This window comes from Primulina eburnea, chromosome 2, assembly GCF_022965805.1.
Source record: "Primulina eburnea isolate SZY01 chromosome 2, ASM2296580v1, whole genome shotgun sequence".
Lineage (NCBI taxonomy): Eukaryota > Viridiplantae > Streptophyta > Magnoliopsida > Lamiales > Gesneriaceae > Primulina > Primulina eburnea.
The window spans coordinates 31747294-31764182 of record NC_133102.1 but is presented as its reverse complement, the minus strand read 5'-3'; the positions used below and the strand labels follow the sequence as shown (position 1 = coordinate 31764182).

Sequence of the window (16889 nt, the reverse complement as noted above, 5' to 3'; positions counted from 1 at the left end):
AATTAAAATACATAAGAAATTTAATAACTTGCACGCATGTGGTTTACGTGGATCTTAAAATTTTCGGGACGTTACAGATAAGGTGCTAGGCGGGCCTAATTGTTTTTAAAAAAAATTGGGCTTCTAAAATTTAATGATCCGCTAAGAAGCCCATTTACAGCAAAAAACAATTTGGGCTCACTAGGTCTGCTGCCTTTCTTTCTTTGTCGTTATTTTTCAGAGTCTTTTTCCAGAGACTCCTTCTCGGCTAGGACTACTCGTTCCAGAAATTCTTTCTCATTCCAGGACTCATTCTCGTTCCAAAGACTCAAGTTATTCTTTATTCTCGCTTTCTTGCATATATTTTTCTCTCTGATTATTGGCCAAAGTTTTCTTTTTTATTCGCAGGGACAAAAATTTGGTCTTTTGAGTTTTGAGTTTTATTAACTTTCTTCCACGAGTTTTGAGTTTATTTATTGGCAAAATGGTGAATCTTTTTTATTAAAAATTATGATGTATAGACAGTAGACAGTACATCAAGATATATCTATGGTCGTGCATTGATTGTTTGAGCTTTCTGGTACTATCATTTGTTTGTGTGGTGTTGCCACATCAAATCATAATGTATTACTATTGATCTATAATCTAGGTTTCTTATTAATCAACTTAAGTGAGCAATGATTTGCACTTTTTGACTAAGAGCTTAAACTCAGTGAAAATGAGGTGACAAAAGTGAGCTGCCTAAAAGGGTTTATTGCTGTTACATATCCTATTCTTGGTGCAGGTCTATTTCTGAAAAGGTTCAAGTGTTTTGTATTCAGCAAGATTTGGAGGGTAACAATGGCGAGCAATCCATCCTCGACTGCATCCTTCACTCAGCCTAAATATGTGATTCTTAAGAAAAAGTCAAATGACATCGGATGGGAGTTTTGATTGTTGATTGATCCTAAGAACCTCGACAAAGTTAAATGTAAGTTGTGTGGGAAAATGATGTCTGTTGGAGTGTATAAAATCAAGGATCACATAGAAAATATACCTGGAAATGTATCTGGTTGTCGAAATGCATCTCAAGAAGATCGTAACAAGTGCAAACATGCTATTTTAGAAGCGAGGAACAAAAAGAAAAACAAAAAATACTAGGAGAAGAAAGTTGTAGAGCAGAAGTGAATATTTCTCTAGACGAATAAGTGTTAGAGTAGGTGCCCGTCGAGCCAAGTGTTGGCCGAGTGTTCACAATGAAACTCTATGTATAAACGATCTTTATTTTGATAATATTTGAAATTATTATTTTGGCACTTCTTTATCTGTATACCCATGCTAGTTGCATAGATAAAGTCCTTGAATATACAAATAGTAGAAAGAATATGAGATGCTCATATGATGAGTATCATGAAACTCATATTTGGAATACTGTATATTCTAAAGAGTTCCTAGTCGATTCAGCCGCCGCTAAGAAGGATATAGGCCGCTCGAGTTAGAGACTAGTATCTGCAATGTGAGTACCATGTTTCATTGGTAGGGGACATTGTGATGTCCGATCACGCAGATAGGTGCTCCTGGTAGAGTGCACTGAACAACCCTCCATAAAGGACTTTCCAAGTGGTTCTCACTTATCGAGTGGAAAGGTCCTAGTTTATGGTTGTACACCATTAGTCCTTATGACCCGGGACAACATTGAGACTCTATGTGCTAGAATTACACTTTGGCTTGTTTACCGACTCTCATGGGGTCATCAGGTGGCAAGGTTGGGTGTTCTGTCGAAACATATAGGAGTCGATGCATTGTAGTCGGGGATTCACCGCTTACCTTCGGGTATGGATATCCTATGTGTTCTCATGTGTATGTAGATTGAAATCTCTGATCAGATTATGGTGGTAATTATGAAAGGGGTTTCATAGATTACACCATCGATGCAACTACGACATGACACATGGTATCGATTCATTGACAACTCTCGATAAACCAATGGTTGTCGAATCGATCGGGATATATGAGTTGAAGGGACCGTACTGTACGCTAACCATAATTGAATGGTTCTTCCAGGCACTATCATTTGATACCTAGGGAATCATGTAAGCGATGTTGCTAGGCTTTTAACATGGTTGGTTGGGTACTATCAGACTTGAGTTCTGGCGTTCTTGTTATCAAGGGGTTGATAAGTAAGAATGGAGCAATTGGGGTATGCTCATATAAGGACATGTTTAGTCCGAATCACATGGAGATGTGAACCCACGGCTAGTTGTATCAATGAACCATTGAGGGCCACACAAGTGCTGGCTTTCTAGATCCCGTTGAGAAGTAAAATAGTTCAATATGTTGAACGGCTTATAAAGGAGTTTATAAGCGTAAGAAAAATAGAAGTATGACTTCTATGAGAGAAATGTAAATTTTAATTTATGGAAGTGTTCCTAAATTAAAAGTTGGCCAAGTGAATAATGTATTTGAAAATTGTGATTTTCATATACATTATTATGGATAAATTAAATTAATTCAAGTGTTGAATTAATTAAACACTAGTGGACCTAGTAGAGTCCAAATAATTAAATTAATTCAAGTGTTGAATTAATTAAATTAAATTGAGTCTTGTAAAGCTCAATTTAAATAAATTATTTAACTAGTGGACTTGAGTAAATTCAAGTAATGTTTGATTAGTCTCAAATATGTTTGAGATAATTAAATTTAGTCCATGGTTTTTTAATTTGTTAAAAACCATATAATATATGCATGCATGGGAGGTGAAGGGTTGGAGACAACTTTTGCAACTATCAAGGCTTGGCATGCTACTTTTGTCTCTACTTTTTGCAAGACCAAGACAAGTCTCCCTTCCCCCATTCAAGCATTACAATGGCCGAAATATACACACACATTCTCTCCCATTTTTCTCTCAATTTTTTCTTCAAGTGTTGAGGAATGAAAAAAACTTCTCTTTGAAAAATGCTCTAATTTTTCTAGTGCAAAATTAGAGTGGTTCTAGCTAGTTGGTGGTGGGCTTAATATTTGAGCAAGGTGGGCTCAAAGGAAGCTTGAAGATTGTCTTGCCATTGAAGAGCTTAGTTGTATATCAACTAAGTTGGAGCCATCATCAATCTTTTAAGATTGATAGGTACATTTCTAAACACACTATGAATGTCATCTTTGTGTTTTATTGTATTCGCTACACAAAGAACATGGTGGTCGAAATTTTCTTGTGTAAAATTCGATTTTTGAACTTCCGTTGCGCTTCCGGTCACCGTAACCGATCCCATTTCAAGTGGTATCAGAGCTATGGTTACAATTTTATGTAGCAATTACAAGATATTATGTTGAGATCGATTTCTAACCGCATGAGGTGAAGTTTTGCAACGATTCAAGGCCGGATTTGGGGCGGCTTTTGGGCAGCAAGTTGCTGCCCATTTCGGGCAGCTTGGCCTGCCCGAGGGGCTGCCCATTTCGGGCAGCAAGGGCAGCCCGAGGGGCTGCCGGAACAGCCCCTTTCGAAAATAAAAAAAATATTTTTTTGGCATGTTGGCCGGAATCCGGCGACGGAGCTTCGGCGACGGCGATGACGACTAGGGTTTCCAAAAGTGTTTTGGATTATCAAAGTGTCATGGGCCTTGAGTTGTTGGGCCATTTGATGGCTAACATAATTGTGAATTTTAAATGGGCCAAAATGTTTTTGGTGAAAAATAAGTTTTTGGGCCCTTAAGTTTAAAATTACAAAAGTTGCAAACATTTTCTCATGAAATAAGTATTTTAAGTTGGACTTTAAATATTTATAGTAAATGGTGATTTACAAGAAATTCGGTTATAAATAAATTAATTTGAAAGTAGACAAAGGTGTTTGTATACTTTGTTAATTTAGTTTATAATCGTGGCGGTTAGTGATTGGATCAAGATATATAATATTGGATCAATTAATTATTGTGATAATTAATTGATGGTGTATGATATGTGATATTATGCATGAAGAATGATCAAAAGCCCAAGCCCAATTTACTAGGTGTATGCTAGGATATTTTGTGTTGAATGATTGTAATAATTATCAAATTTAAAGTGGGCTTGGTTTATGGCCCGTTCCCACCCCATGAGATGTATCCTTATTTGCCATGGATATTTATTTGTAAATATTAGTATAGTGGATGATCAAGATTGGAACATGGTGGCCATGATGATTATGAAGATCGAAGACATGTAAATATTGGAAGCTAATGTAATAGTTGCATTTGCATCCCATGCATTTCCCTAGGATTGGACCTAGGCCCATGTTTAGCTCACACGGTCCGTTAGTATTGGGGCGATTGATCATCCTTGTTTTGTTTACTATTTATAATATATGCATGATATGTTATAAATAATGAGTATGTGCGTTATTATTATGATAATAACAAAGTTGCATGAATCCGGAAAACATACGATCAAACATGACGAGCTTTTAAAATAAAAATTAATGATGAGACCTTTCAAAATTAAAAAACCCTCATTTTGAATAAGATTCAAAATTAATATCAAGCACGAAAATGGGAATTATAAATTTGTTTATAATTTCCATGTCTTCCATCGACAATGGGTGCATGATGAACGCTACCCGTACTCGGGGCTCGGCTCATATTATTGGGGGAGCTTTGGGTGCCGGAAAGCTGTGACATCCATTGACATAGTGATGTGAACTACGTGGAACTCCCATGATTTTGGCTCATATTATTGAGGGAACTCATGGCGACCGTCCATTAAGGTTCAACATCAATGGGTAAGGCTTGACACGTGAAGATGAACGACGTCATATTATTGGGTCCTAATCAAACGTGAGACAAAAGTTTACGTAGAGGGTTGCATTGTGATGCAATTGGAAACTACCTTTTAGGAATTGTGATTGGCTGATATTATTCGGGATCATGATTCGCTAATTGGACCTTACGTACCTACTGAGGAAAGAAGTTTCCTGTTTTCACTAGAGGGTAGTGAAAGATGTCAAAACAGTGGGAGTAAACATTTATAAAGTTAAAGTCCATACTTTATATCTTACTAAATATTTTAAAATAGTCATTAACATTTATCTGTATACTTTTCAGTACTATTTGACAATGTCTTCAATTCGCAATCCGCTTTCTGCCATACTCGAAAAACATGTGTTAACCGGACCTAACTACCTCACTTGGCTAAGAAACCTGAAAATCGTCTTGAACTCGGAAAAGATTGCATATACACTGACTGAGTCGCCCCCTGATAAGGCTCCGACTGACTGCACTCCTGAGGAATTGCAGACCTACAAGGATTTGTGTGACCATGACTTGAAGGCCAAGTGTTATATGCAGGCTTCTATGAATGATGAGCTGCAGAGGCGTTTTGAGGGTGCAAAGAGTGCTGCTGACATTCATTTGCACCTCAAGGAGCTCTTTGGTGAGTAGACTCGGCCTCTTAGGCATGCTACCGTCAAGGAGCTAATCACTTTGCGCATGCGAGATGGGGCCTCGGTCCATGAGCATGGCCTAAAGTTGATTGGGCTCGTGGACAAGCTTGTTGGCATGGATTTGATGTTGCCTTCGGAGTTGACCACCGACTTGTTGCTATTATCGCTGCCTAGCTCATTTGATCCTTTTGTGGTGAATTTCAATATGAACAAGATGGAGCCGACCCTTGAGGAGTTGGTGAACATGCTTGTGACTTTTGAGTCCACCATCAAGAAAGAGAAGTTGGTTCTTTATGTGGGTTCTTCATCTGGTACGAAGACCGATCCACGTGGGAAGAGGAAGAAACGTTCTTTCCAACTTCCCAAGAAGAACGTGCCCTTGAAGAGGCAAGCTCCGAGTCCCGTTGTGGTAGCTACACCAGATAAAGCTAACAAGACTGTTGATATTTGTCATCACTGCAAGAAGCCTGGACATTGGAGGCGTAATTGCAAGGAATATCTTGCCCAGAAGGGTTCTGGAAAGGGTATGTTCTATATTGAAGTAAACATTTTAATTAACTCTACTTATTGGGTATTGGATACCGGCTGTGGCTCACATCTTTGTAATGATTTGCAGGTGATGGGAAGAAGTAGGAGGCTCAGGGAAGGTGAGACCTTCTTGAGGATGGGCAATGGAGCAAGAGTTGCTGCCAAGGGTGTAGGAGATGTTTACTTGCATTTGAACAATGATTTTAAGTTTGTTTTGAGAGATGTTTTGTTTGTACCAGATTTGGTGAAAAACATTATTTCCATTTCTATGTTGGACAAAGATGGATTTTCTTGTCTATTTAGCAAAGGTGTTTGCAACATTTACAAGAACGAATGTTTAATTGGTACCGGAGAACTTGAAAACGATCTCTACACCTAAACATTGAAAGATATTCCACTTAACAATGTCCAAGCTGTAACAACAACAAACAAGCGCAAACAAGATACTCTAAATTCGGCACAATTATGGCATGCTCGATTAGGACATATTTCCCTAAGAAGGATGAACAAGCTAGTGGGAGTGGGCATGTTTAATATGTCTGATATTAATGCTCTCACGACTTGTGAATCCTGTCTAAAAGGAAAGATGACCAAAATTCCCTTTAAGGGCCATATGAAGCGAGCCAAAGGGTTATGGGATTTGATCCATACCGATGTGTGCGGTCCACTTAGCATCACCACTAAGCATGGACATGCCTACTTCATCACCTTTATCGATGACTTTTCGAGGTATGGGTATGTGTATTTGATGAAATACAAGTCTGAAGCCTTTGAAAGGTTCAAAGAATTCAGAAGTGAAGTAGAGAAGCAATTGGGACGAAGCATCAAGACACTTCGATCGGATCGAGGTGGTGAGTACTTGAGTGCCGAGTTCCAAGAGTATCTTAGGGAGAATGGGATTCTCTCACAGTGGACTCCGCCAGCTACACCACAGTTGAATGGTGTTTCGGAGCGTCGTAACCGGACTTTGATGGACATGGTTCGGTCTATGATGGGGTTCACAGAGTTGCCGCCATCCTTTTGGGGATATGCGCTTGAGACAGCGGCACTGTTGTTGAACAATGTCCATTCAAAGGCAGTTGACAAGAATCCATATGAGATATGGATGGGTAAGCCACCCAAATATTCTTATCTTAGAATATGGGGGTGCCCTGCTTATGTGAAGCAGGTAGTGGGAGATAAATTGGATAGTCGATCCATTTTATGTTACTTTGTGGGATATCCAAAGAATTCTGTTGGATATTACTTCTATCATCCCCAAGAAACAAAGGTATTTGTTTCTAGAAATGCAACCTTTTTGGAAAAAGAATTTCTATTGGATAGAAAAGGCGAGATGATAGAACTCGAAGAGGTTCGAGAGACACCCACAATTATAGAACCCACACCCGAAGAGCCAAGAGAGGAGATACGAGCTCCTAGAAGATCCGAGAGAGTCTCGAGACCACCTATGAGGTATGGTCTGCTTCTTGAAGAGGACCATGATGAGCCTAACCTTGGATGTGATCCAAGGACCTTCAAGGAAGCATTATTCGATGCCGATTCATCCAAGTGGCTTGAAGCAATGGAATCTGAGATGAATTCCATGCATTCGAACCAAGTGTGGAATCTCGTGGATCCACCTGAGAGAATTGTTCCTGGTCGAGCAAAACTTGCACAGTGAATAGTCCCAAAATTTATTTTATAATTGAAAGCTCGATTTAAATATCGCAAGTACACGATAGTCAAGTTATAATAAACGTAAGTGAATACGAGTATCGATCCACAAGGACTGCGTTACAATATTTTTATTTTCAAGTAAAATTCTTTAGCAACGATAGAATGAGTTGATGGTTAAACTACTGTATATCAAATAACTAAATTAATTAAAATGCAAAGAAAACGTTTCAAAGAAAGCAATGATTAATTTGGATTAAGATCAAATGAGAAACGAATCTGTTGGGAATTGTCAGTTCACCTACCACTTGTGTTTAAATAATTACACTCGACTTTTAATTGTGCATTCGACGGAATTCCCTAGACTAATTAATATACTCTGTCGAGCTATATTAATACTAATCATAAACATGCAGTAATCAAGTATCCTCAATTATTTAACAGTTCAAGATTGCATTACGTTCTATGGAGTCCACTAGCTTTCATCCGGGTGAATTATCGCTATCGACACGTATCCAATTCCGTATATCTACTAAAATTGTAAATCCGTGGTCTATACTATTCGATCCTATTGTTAATTATTCTATCAAAATCATTAACAACATGAAATAATCAAAGGAAGTTAGCTAGGCTTCGATTGAAACAAGAAAGAACAATAGCATAAACAAATCACTAATAAACACGTCGAGGAATAATATCAAACACCGAGTGCGGGGTAGGATCCCCTCAAATCCCAACAAATCTAGAGTTTAGCTACTAAAATTCATAATAAAAACCAACAATCTAAGAATTAAAAATTGAATAATGAAAATACTAAAGATGACGACGGATGACGGCCACGACGCGTGGAAATCTCGAGGTCTTCGAAATCTCCTTTGCTCCTCGCCTTTTCTCCCAGAAAATATGATGAAAATAATGTTGTCCCCACTGAAAAACGGCGCCCCTCTCGTGTATTAGGTCTATGGTGTAGGATAGATTCCATAAAAAAATGAAACAAATCTTTTCAAATCTCGCGGCTCGCTAGGGCGGTCAAAAGTGTCCGCCCTAGCGAAAGGTTCTCGCAGAAAATTCCTCGGCCATGTCTCTGGGTTCGCTGGGGCGGTCACTTTTGACCGCCCTAGCGAGACGCTCGCACAACAACTCCTCGGCCAGACCAACATACTCGCTGGGGCGGTCAATTTTGACCTCCCTAGCGAGTCCTTCTCGATGCTTTGGCAAATATTCTCCCACTTTTTGGTTCAATTCCTACAAAATAACCACCAACTACACGAGATCAGCCATATGCTAAATAATGCTAGAAAAATGCTAAATTAAACTAAAACAAACTAATATGATGCATGAATGCGACTCAAAACCAACACTAAAAACACGTAAAAACGAGTCCTATCAACCCCCTCATACTAACCTTTTGCTCGCCCTCGAGTAAAATAGGTTAAAGTACGAGATACTAAACAAACTCGACAACCACAAATTACTCAAACAAGAAATAACTAACGCAAGTAAATGTCAATGGTGAGTTAACAACGTTTATGTTCATGCCTCAGTTTACTTTCCCACTACCAATCATAATCAAGTCAAATCGCAACCGAATACTCATTCTCATCTACACATAAATCTCGACACTAATTTGAACGTGTGTGTGTGTCATGATGGGTCTAGTCATTCGTACTTCAAATAGGTCAATTATCAAATCATGCGAGTCACTCAATTAACACTTCAATACAAGTCTTACTAGCATGCATCCCCGTGTCCATTTATCACTAGCCATAAATTGAACTTTATTCAACTTTTAAGTGCAGATAAGGGTGTCGAAAAGAAGGAAAATAAGCTCAAGTGGCTAAAAGTTGGGAGTACACCGATCATTTTCATTGTGCAATCGTCAAGACTTTTCGTCTGACTTTCCTCGTCTCCTTACATCTCCAACTTTCAGCCTAGGAATAGAATTTCATTCTTTTTATTTCGGCTCCCCCTCACCTTACATCTCCTTCTTTCTTCTCTTTTTCTTTTTTTTTTTTATATATATATGCACAATTTTCACACATGTACTCCCTAGGCTAAGAATATAATACTTTGGATTACATCTGGTTAGGAGTATGACATTTTAATTCAGTGCATTGGAAAGGAGGTAAATGTAAAATTCAAGGCAAATCAAATTTTCTCATTCAAGGTCCCAATTAGCGACTTATTTTCACGGGTTTACATGCTAAATCAACTCATAAATGGTGCCTTTCAAGTTAACCACACAAAACTTTCAAATTTCACCATTATTCCTACAAAATTCTAGTCTCCACACATATGTGCTTAAAAAGTTCAAATTTTGTACCAAAATTCATGCTTTAACAATCAAGAGTACCATTCACGAAGTGACCCAAACAATACTTTTGTAAACTATCAATTCAACATCATCATTGGCTCATAAACTATGTCTTCTCACCATAGACAACACCAAACAAAAGAAATGCAACGAAACTAAACCAATTAACTAAACAATGCCCTCAGTGAATAAAACGAGTTGTGCAATGCCCTCAGTGCATAAAACGAAACAAACACTAAAAACCAAAAAAATAAAAACTCATGAATGCAAATTCAACGACAGAATAAGCAAAAAGAATAAAAAGAAAGGGGAAACAGTAAACTCCCCTGGTCAGAAATCATCCTCCTCGTCATGTTCAGGCAGTGGGACTCCCTCTTCAGCCACTGGGGGCATAGGATAATGGTATTGAAACTGGAAGGGTGGCGGGTATGCTGGTGTAGGTGGCCGTCCGGACGTGTCGATGCCCAAATGAGTCGAGATCCCCTGCACCAAGTATTCGATGTTCTGAATGTGGGCTTGATTAACGGCCTGGTACTCAGTCTGATAAGTGGCACAAGCGCCCAATTCGTTGAGGCGATCTCGCATGGCACGACGGCGTGGCTGCGGAGGTGGTGGTGCATGTCCTAAGGCCGGAGGTGGTTGAGTTGCTTCCCCATAATCGAAAAATACCTCCTCGGGCAGCTCAGCCTGCCTTTTCTCCCTCTTGGACCGATAGAGAGCCTCATCAATGGCTCTCATCGGCGGTAACCACTCATCATCATCGGCAAATATCACCCCCGCTCGGGCACACAACTCAGTCACTATCGTCGGAAAGTAAAACGCCAAATTGCTGCTGTTTATACACATGTTAAGCTGTCCGAAAATGAGCCTGCCCACATCAATCACCATCCCAGTATAGATGGCATAAAGAACAACCGCCCGCTCACGCTGCACATCACTCGTATGACCGACCGGCATCAATCTCTTAGACAAAAACGCATACCACAATGCTGCGTCCACTTTCAAAAATTTTTCAAGAAAAACCGTATACGTCCCCGGTTGTTTCCACGTGGTGCCCGGATAACAGAGTGTGCGAATAATCAAATCATAATCCGGGTTAAGCACCCACGCCTGAAACACCGAATCATCCACCGGCGGTAAACCCAACATGTCATTGATCGTATGGGAATCATACGGGACTAGACGTCCCCTCACAAATGCCTTGTGCTCATTCCCCTCCGGAGCATTGGCATAAAATTCACGCACAACCGGAACCACTGCTGCATTCGGTTGTGCCACAAAGGCAGTCCACCCTCTTCCTGCTCCTAGGAACTCTGCAAATTGATCGATAATAAACGAGCTAAATCCTCGCTCAGGGATTGGTTTCCTATGTAGTCTAGCATTTTCATATCTCTCCCTGGCATTATCATTCACAAACATAGACGTAGTAGACCGAGAACTAGAAGCACCATGAGTTACCTTAGATCTTTTGGGTGCCATGTAGAGAGTGGAGTGCACAAAGTATCCAACCGCCGGAAAATTGTTGAAGGTCGCCGGAGAAGCTCGCCGGAATTTGTGGAAGATGACCGGATTTGAAAAAAATTGTAGTCTAAATGCTTCCGGGTGGATTGTAGAAAGCAAGATCGAGTCTTTGCCCTGAAAAATCAACAAATAAAGGTCTTTAGCACAAAAGAGCAAGGAAGGCGCCTATTATTTGAGGAGGAGGAGTAGGGTTCGAAGTGGGGAAGAAAGGGGAAAATATTTTTTTTTATAGTCTGCGCGACTCGCTAGGGCGGTCAAAAGTGTCTGCCCTAGTGAGTGATTTTCGGTGACAAATTATTTGAAACATACGAGTGGTTGCTGGGGCGGTCAGTTTTGACCGCCGTAGCGAGGGGTTCTCGCCTCGACTTATTTGAAAAATACGAGTTCTCGCTGGGGCGGTCACTCTGGACCGCCCTAGCGAGTGGTTCTCGCCATAAAACCATTTTTTTAAAAAAAAAAATCGCTCGCGGGGGCGGTCACTTGAGGCGTTTTCGGCGTCTATGTTTTTGAATAAAAAGCGAGGGCTCGCTGGGGCGGTCAGTTTTGACCGCCCTAGCGAGACATTCTCGAAAAAAGAATAAATAAAAACAATGAATGCTATGCCATGCAACTACCTAAATGCAAATGATGCGATTAATAAATAAAGGAAAAAGATAAAATCAACATAGGGAGTAGAAGTAGTTCTCAATTTACAGTCTAGAGCTCGACTTGTCACCCATGTCCTCAATGACTGTCATGGAGCCGAGTGACTCCAATTTGTGGCTCAATTGTGCCACCGATATAGTGCTTCAATCTTTGAGCGTTCACAGTGAACGTCCCTTCCTTGACATCATGCAACACCACTGCACCTGATGGGAACACCTTGGCTATAGTGAAAGGTCCTGACCACCTTGACTTTAGTTTGCCCGGAGAGAGTCGTAAACGAGAATTGTATAACAACACCGCTTCACCCACTTTGAATTCCCTTCTTATGATGTGTTTATCATGGGCTCGTTTGGTGCGTTCCTTGTAAGATAGTGCCAGATCATAAGCGTTTCCTCGAAACTCATCCAACTGATTCAACTGCAGAAATCGTTTCTCACCTGCAAGAGCAAAATCAAAGTTTAGTGCTTTGGTCGCCCAATATGCTCTATGCTCTAATTCTACTGGTAGATGACATGCTTTACCAAAAAGTAGCCTATATGGTGTAGTGCCTATAGGTGTTTTAAAAGCAGTACGATAAGTCCACAAAGCATCATCTAACCGAATGGACCAGTCCTTCCTATTCACATTGACCGTCTTCTCTAGAATCCTCTTAATCTCTCGATTGGACACTTCAACTTGTCCGCTAGTTTGGGGATGGTATGGAGTGGAAACCTTGTGGGTGACACCATATTTGCCCAACAGTTTATCAAAAATTTTGTTGCAAAAATGGGTGCCACCATCACTTATGATTGCACGTGGTGCACCAAATCAATTAAAAATATGTTTCTTCAAAAATTTTAACACCACTTGTGCATCATTAGTGGCACAAGCCTCCGCCTCCACCCATTTCGATACATAATCTACTGCCACCAAAATAAATTTCTTTGTAAAAGATGCAGGAAAAGGACCCATAAAATCAATCCCCCACACATCAAATATCTCACACTCAACAATATTATTTAAGGGCATCTCATGTCGGTTGGAAATATTACCTGTGCGTTGGCATCTATCACAATTGAGAACATACAAACAAGCATCCTTAAAAAGAGTTGGCCAATAAAAGCCACATTCAAGTACCTTAGATGCCGTCCGTATGGGTCCAAAGTGACCACCTACCTCACGGTCATGACAATGGTTCAGAATTTGATTGGTTTCCTCCTCTGCCACACATCTTCATATCATGGAATCTGCACATATCTTAAACAGAAACGGTTCCTCCGAAAAATAATATTTCACGTCTGAAAATAATTTCTTTCTTTGGTGAAACAATAGATTATGTGGAGGTGTGCCAGTGACAAGAAAATTTGCAAAATTGGCATACCAAGGGCACGCATTTACATCAAGCAATTGTTCATCAGGAAACCAGTCATCTATATCATTGTCACTGCCCTTACTTCTAACATGCTCAAGCCTAGACAGGTGGTCAACAACTACATTTTCCACACCCTTTTTATCTCGAATTTCGAGATCAAATTCTTGCAATAATAGAATCCACCTAATTAACCTAGGTTTCGCATCTTTCTTAGCAAGCAAGTATTTTAGGGCAGAATGATCTGTATACACAGTTACTTTAGACAGAACAAGGTATGAATGAAATTTGTCGAAAGCAAATACTATAGCAAGCAATTCCTTTTCAGTAGTAGCGTAATTCAATTGAGCATCATTTAAAGTCTTACTTGCATAGTAGATGGTATGAAATACCTTGTTCTTCCTTTGACCCAGCACCGCACCAACAGCTGTATCACTAGCATCGCACATCACCTCAAATGGTAACTCCCAATCAGGGACCGTCAGAACAGGTGCTGTCACCAAGCTCTCCTTGAGTATCTCGAATGCATGCAGACAAATAGAATCAAAATTAAATTCAACATCTTTCATCAACAAAGAGGATAAAGGTTTAGCAATTTTGGAAAAATCTTTAATGAAACGCCTATAAAAACCAGCATGCCCTAGGAAACTTCTAACTCCTTTTATTGATGAAGGTGGGGGTAAGTTTTCGATTACTTCCACCTTGGCTTTGTCAACCTCAATTCCATTCTCCGATACCTTGTGTCCTAACACAATCCCCTCTTGAACCATAAAATGACACTTCTCCCAATTCAACACCAAATTGCTCTCCTCGCATCTAACTAACACCAAGTTCAAATTCTCTAAACATTCATTAAATGAGGAGCCAAAAATAGAGAAGTCATCCATAAAGATTTCAAGGAAATTTTCAGTCATGTCATGAAAGATAGCGGTCATGCATCTTTGAAATGTTGCAGGTGCATTGCATAAACCAAAGGGCATACGCCTAAACGCAAAAGTATCATAAGGGCAAGTGAAAGTAGTTTTCTCTTGGTCCTCAAGTGCAATTGTGATTTGATTGTATCCCGAATATCCATCTAAAAAGCAATAAAATTCATGACCTGCTAATCGTTCAATCATTTGATCGATAAATGGCAAGGGAAAGTGATCTTTACGGGTTGCATCATTCAATTTCCTATAATCTATGCACACACGCCAACCCGTAACAGTTCTAGTGGGAATCAACTCATTTTTTTCAGTAGGAATAACAGTAATCCCACCCTTTTTAGGCACACATTGCACAGGGCTTACCCACGCACTATCAGAGATAGGATAGATAATACCTGCATCCAGAAGTTTAATGGTTTCAGCTTTTACTACCTCTTGCATCTTTGGATTTAGTCTCCTTTGTGGTTGTGCTAGAGGTGAGTATTTATCTTCCATCAGAATTTTGTGCATGCAGATCGAAGGACTTATCCCTTTTACGTCCGACACCTTCCAAGCGAATGCTCCTTTATGCTCCTTGAGGACTCCCATGAGCTTACTCTCCATATCATCTGTCAAAGAAGAGGAAATAATAACAGGCAATTTATTATCTTCTCCTAAATATACGTACTTGAGATGTGGAGGTAGTGGTTTGAGCTCCAAAGTAGGCGGTTCCTCTAGGCTTGACTTTTGAGGCATTAAATCTTTTCTGTCTCCCAATTCCTCTAGTCTAAGCCTCACTTGCTTTCTCCAAGGTGGAATGGCATTCAAATGAGCTACCATCTCCATCTTTTCCTCGTCTAGCTCGTCCTCCTGCTTTTCAGTAGTGAGAGTGGCCTCCAATGGTTCTTTCAATCCATCCTGCACAAAATCACAATCAAGAGAATCCAAGACGTCAATACGAAAGCAACTATCATTGTGCATTGTGTGCTTGAGAGTATTGAAAACATCAAAAATAATTTCTTCTTCTCCAACTCTCAGTCTCAATTTCCCCTCCTCAACATCAATCAGTGCTTTCCCTGTAGCCAGAAACGGTCTCCCTAGGATTAAAGGCATCTCTAAATCTTCCTCCATGTCAAGTATCACAAAGTCTGCAGGAAAAATAAACTTATCCACTTTCACCAGCACATCTTCGATAATCCCACGTGGATACTTGACAGATCTGTCAGCCAGCTGCAACGACATCCTAGTTGGCTTGGGCTCGCCTAATCCCAGTCTCCTAAACACAGAAAGAGGCATCAGATTAATACTCGCACCAAGATCACATAGAGCTTTATGAAAATTAATGTCGCCAATAATGCAAGGTATAGAGAAACTCCCTGGATCTTTTTGCTTAGGAGGCATCTTGTTTTGAACTAAAGCAGAGCAATTTTCGGTCAAATTCACCGTCATATGATCTTCTAGCTTCCGCTTATTTGCTAAGATATCTTTCAAGAATTTTGCATAACTTGGCATATTCAATAAAGCATCAGCAAAAGGAATGTTAATATGCAATTTTTTAAATATCTCAAGAAATTTACCAAATTGTGCATCTAATTTAGCTTTCTTCATTGCTGCAGGAAAAGGTGGAGGGATAACAATTTTATTTTGTGCAATAGGTGTAGATGTAGAGTTAGAAGACTTACCTCCTCGAGTTTCCACCTCATCCTCACCGTACTTGGTCTTTTCCTCATTAGACTCGAGTGCTTTTCCACTACGCAATTCCACAGCCTTCACATGTTCTCTTGGGTTAGTTTCCGTGTTGCTTGGCAAAGCTCCTTGCTCCCTATTAGCAATCAACTTAGCCAATTGTCCAATTTGATTCTCTAACCCTTTTATGGATGCATCTTGATTCTGAAATCTCGTCTCTGTTGCAGAAATAAATTTAGTCATCATTTGCTCTAAATTGGACTTCTCCTCCCGAGGCGGTTCTGGCTTGAATCATTGGTGCATCCCATATGGTGGACCTCTTTGTTGGCGATTTTGGTTGTTTTGACCTCCCCATGAAAAGTTTGGGTGATTCCTCCATCCCGGATTATATGTGTTCGAGTAAGGGTCATTTCTAGGACTGTTCTGGAATCCCACTTGTTTTACCGGTGCTCCCTCAGGCATATAGAATGAATTGCCATCTTGGCAATCCTGTACATCATGCTCACCCCCACATTTATCACAGAAAATTTCTTGCAGTCGCATAGCCGACCCACTCATGCTCATCCCATAAATCTTTCTATTCAAAGCCTCTAACTGTGCTGAGACCACCGACAAATCATTAACTTGATTAACTCCAGCACCTCGTCTCTGCCTATCAGACTGAGGATGATAGCTACTAGCAGCCATTTCCTCCAATAACTCATATCCTTCCTCCGCCGTCTTTCTCAGTAGGTTACCACAGGCAGCAGCATCTATCATAGTACGGTTAGGAGTAAGCAGACCGTAGTAGAAAGTTTGAACAACTAACCCGAGAGGTAGCTCATGGTGTGTACATCTCCTCAACAAGTCCTTGTAGCGCTCCCATGCCTCGTAAAGTGACTCTTGCTCATATTGGGCAAAAGTAGTAATCTCGGCTCTAAGCTT

General features: G+C 40.1%; 1 non-coding gene across 1 annotated transcript; it reads left to right on the top strand.

Annotated features, from left to right (window-relative positions):
• The first annotated feature begins 16782 nt into the window (after positions 1-16782).
• Positions 16783-16889, top strand: LOC140824917 (small nucleolar RNA R71). The gene has a single exon (XR_012116532.1). It is a non-coding gene; the product is annotated as a small nucleolar RNA R71 (small nucleolar RNA).